Source organism: Mus pahari, chromosome 23, assembly GCF_900095145.1.
Source record: "Mus pahari chromosome 23, PAHARI_EIJ_v1.1, whole genome shotgun sequence".
Classification (NCBI taxonomy): Eukaryota; Metazoa; Chordata; class Mammalia; order Rodentia; family Muridae; genus Mus; species Mus pahari.
The window spans coordinates 34663057-34667748 of NC_034612.1; positions in this window are offsets into that span (position 1 = coordinate 34663057).

Here is a 4692-nt window from a genome sequence, read left to right on the forward strand (position 1 = left end):
TTTTTTTTTTTAAGCTATAAACCCACCCCTAGTGACACAGTGCCTTCCAGATGTCACCACCAACTGGGGACAAAATACTGACACATCTAAGCCCGTGGGAGACTTTCTCATTCAGAGCACCACACCCAACATGATGGAAGATAACCTGGAACTGTAGGCTAAAGAAAGAAAAGTAAAGAAAAAACAAAACAAACAAACAAACAAAAAACCCTTTCTCCCAGACCCTGCTTTTAGTCAGGGCATTTTATTTTATCCCAGCAATAGAAATGACACCAGTACGCTGCCTACGATTTCTGGGTAGCCTGGGGCATCACAATCTGAAGGATATCTCAAAGGGAGGGAGTCTCACACGGTCCCTTTCTGATCTGACCCTGTATCTGTTACTTTTGCATCTCCGTGGCCACAATACCCAGGAGAAATTTACAGAGCGGAAAGACTGATTTCAGCCCATCGTTTCAGACAGTTTTGGTCCACCGGGATGGGGGAAGGGCTCTCAGCTGATAGCTACAAGAGTGTGCAGCAGGAGCTGGTTCACACCACGGTGACCAGGAAGCAGAAAGAGAACTAACAACCAGGTTCTGGTATAACCTTCAAGGTCCCACCCCTAGTCACTCATTTTCTCCAGCCAGGTCCCACCTCCTGAAGGGCCCGAATCCTTCCAGAAGAGTGCCAACTGCGAGGGAACAAATATTCAAAATGCCAGCTTTCAAAGTCAAATCCTAACAGATTCAGATTCAAACCCTCACAGGTCCTGAAGCCCCTCCTGAGGGAAGGGGTTGTGATGATAGCTAATATTGATTGTCAGGTTAATAGGATCATGCAGGAGACAAGCCTCTAGGCCTGCCATTGAGGGACTCCCTAGATTAAGTCAATCAAGGTTAACCTCCCTCCCCGTCCCTCTCCTCCTCCCCCTCTCAGCTTCCGGAAGGTGGATGCACCCCACCAGCCACCACCCACTCCTGCCGCCATGCCATGCCTTCCCAGTGAGCCCGAACAAACCCTTCATTCCCTAAGTTACTTTTTTCTGGTGGTTTTCTGTTTGGTGGTTTATCACAACATCAGAGAAATGCAAAGGTAGAGGAACTCACACCCCAGAGGGCCTCTTGAGGCCTCACACCAAAGAAGCTCTGATCATCTGCAGACCCAAGAAAAGATGGAACCCCGAGGGGCAAGCCACCAGGAAATTTAAGAGCCCCATGACCTCTGCACCCTCCCTGATCTACTTCCAGATGAATTGGCATCAACCCCTTTCCTGCTCCGGGCACACGCTCGCTGTAGATGACTTGGCAAAGAATGATCTGGGTCACCCCCTGGTCAGATGCCGGGAAAGGGTTAACCGGAGCAGTGCACGGAATCAGAGTCAGAGAGAGACACATTTTCAAAGACTTGATAAATAAATTAGCGCTCATGTTTAATTCAAAGCCACCCTGCTGCCTTCAGAGAACACCAAGGAGAGGCGATCTTTCAATTAAAACAGCTCCAAGGGGCTTCTGCCCCCTCCCCTGGGGTTTTCCAGCCTCTCCCCACGCCCACTCCCACCCCCTCCCACACCCCTGACCTGCTTCAACCTCTTGTATTATTGGAAGACCGGCTGCTTGTGTGAGATAGTTTCCAGGCTCAGTCCCTGAGCGACCCTCTTCCTCAGTCTCACCATGCACAGGTAGATCTTCTAGGAGCCTGGGGGAATGGCTCAGCAGTTAAGAGCACATGCTGGTTTTCTGAGAGGACCCAGGCTTGGTTCCCAGCACCCATATCCGGCACTGATGCATGCATGTACACACACACACACACACACACAGACACAGACACAAACACCAGTTGTTTTTCCTTTTTCCATTTTTAGTATTTGCCATTGGTAACGGTTCCACATTTTATTTCTTGAGTATATCTCTCCCTACAGTAGAAAGGTCTCACAAGTGTGTGACTAGAACCCAGACTCCTCTGGTCCTTGCTGTGTCTCAAGTTCCCATAACAAAGCATGTGTACAATAAATACTTGTGGGGCTGGGGAATAGCCTGAGCTCAATCTGAGAACTCAAATAAAATGAATAAGCTTTTTTAAAAAAATAATTAAAAAATGGGCATAGTGGTCATGAGGGAGGGGACACAGACAAGGACACACACACACACACAAACGCGCACACACACACATACAACACAGGGCTGAGCAGACAGGAGGATCCCTGGGGTCACTGGTCAGCAAATCTAATTATTTGGTAAGCTGTGGGCCAGTGGTAGACCTTGTCACAAAGGTAGATGGCATCTGAGGAATAACAGCTGAGATTGTCCTCTGACCTCCCATGTATACACGCACACAAGTGCACACACATGAACATGCATACATCCACACATGTACACACACAAATATTGGTGGGCTGAGGTTGTAAGACAATGTATTAGTCAGCTTGTTTTTGCTATAACAAAATACCCAAGGCTGGATATTTTGTAAAAAAAAAAAAAAAAAAAAAAAAAAAAGCAGTTCACCTTGTTCAAAGTTCTGGAGGTTTGACAGTATGGCTGCATTTCTGCCCTGCTGTATTGATATCTGTCTCTTGTGACATCAATATGGTGGGTAGCTTAATGTAAAGAATGCATAGGAGACATCATATCTCGAAACAGGAAGCGAAGGACATTTGGAGACCAGGGTCAGTATTTTTATGAGAACACATTCTTTTTTTGTTTTGTTTTGTTTTTTTGAGACAAGGTTTCTCTGTGTAGCCGTGGCTGTCCTGGCACTCACTCTGTAGACCAGGCTGGCCGCCTGCCTCTGCCTCCCAAGTGCTGGGATTAAAGGCATGTGCCACCACTGCCTGGCATGAGAACACATTCTTTTTTTTTTTTAAGATTTATTTATTTATTTATTATGTGTGAGTACACTGTAGCTGTCTTCAGACACTCCAGAAGAGGGTGTCAGATCTCATTACGGATGGTTGTGAGCCACCATGTGGTTGCTGGGATTTGAACTCAGGACCTTCGGAAGAGCAGTCGGGTGCTCTTACCCACTGAGCCATCTCACCAGCCCCGAGAACACATTCTTAAGAGACTAGCCGGAGTCCTATGATAGCCACGTGAACCCTTGTAGAGGTCGGTGCTGTCAGCAGCAGCAGGATGTGGTCCAGAGAAACACCCCAGAGCTGGGTCATAGGTGAAGGCTGCACAGAGTGAGCCAGGATAAAGCAGAGTGGAGGAGAGATTTTAGGATAGAATTTATCGTGGGGTTAGTGGGAAGAAGGACACTCAGAGAAAGAATACGACACCATGTACACATGCCCACACCTACACACAATAAACAAATGGAAAACCTGTGATGACCAGGATGTGGGGAGATAGCCAGTCAGCAAAGTGTCTGTCTTGCAAGCTTGAGGATCTGAGCTTAATCCTTGAGACACACATAAAAAGCCAGGCATGGATGGCATGAACTTCCATCCCAGTTCCGGGAAAGCAGAGACACATGGATTTCACTAGCTCACCAATCTAACCAGGCAAGGTCCCAACCAGTGAGAAATCCTGAAAAGTAGGTGGCTTTATAGGAATAGCACCAGCAGTTGGCCTCTAGTCTATGGCCTCTGGCATGTGCACACACATGCGCATGCCTGCTCCTTCACATACATGAACATCAAAAGTTTAATCAAGGGCAGATGGTTCAGTGGTTATGAGTATTTGCTGCTCTTCCAGAGGACCCAAGTTCAGTTCCCAGCATACACTTTGGGTGGCTCACAACCACCTGCAACTCCAGCTCCAGGGATATCTGATACCCTCTTTCTGGCCTCCATGTGGCATACAGACTCACATAGACACATACACATAAATAAAAATGATTTTTAAAGGTCAATTAAGAGACCGGGAAGATGGCCTCATGGCTAAGTGTGCTGGATCTGCAAGCCAGGTCATAAGAACCTACATTCAAATCCTCCGCAGCCATGTAAGAAAGCCAGGCATGGCTTCCAGTGCTTGCAACCCCAGCCTTAGTGGGACAAAGACAGGAGCATCTCAGTTCACTAGGACAGGCAGCCTAGTCAAAATGGGGAACCTCCGGTTCAGTGAGAGACCCTTGGTGAACTTCCAGTTCAGTGAGAGACCCTGTCTCAAAGCAGCAAGATGGAGAGCAATAGAAGAAGACACCCCAACATCTTCCTCAGGTCTCTCCACACCCATATGAGTATAAACACCTACATAATTATATGCATATAACAACACGCACATAATTAGTTTTAAAAAAGAATTTCTGAGAATCAGAATCCCAGAAGAATGTCACATTAGCCAGCGTCTACAACAGCCCAGCATCGTGCTAAGCACTGGGTATGGATAGACTCTCTTGTGTCGTCCTCACTAGTGTTACGTTTACCAGTGCGCCAACCAAAGCACCTTGGGATAAAGTCAGTGCCCGGGTGGCACCATCTGCCCTGGGTGTAAGTGGGACAACACCTGAACGTGGGTATGGCATTTCTGGAGTAGCTAGCCTGAGCTACTTTCATTGTTATTTTTCAGATAGGCTTTCACCACATAGCCAAGGCTACCCTTGAACCTGCAATCCTCCTGCCTCGACTCACCCCGTGGTCTGAATACAAGCAAGCACCATCATACTCAAACCAGGCCACTCTTTCTGAAGGAAGGTGGTGCTGCGCATGAGGAGCTACCATGTACTCCAGGTGGCAAAACTCAGACACAGTGGTTTAAAAAGGAAGGGAGGGGG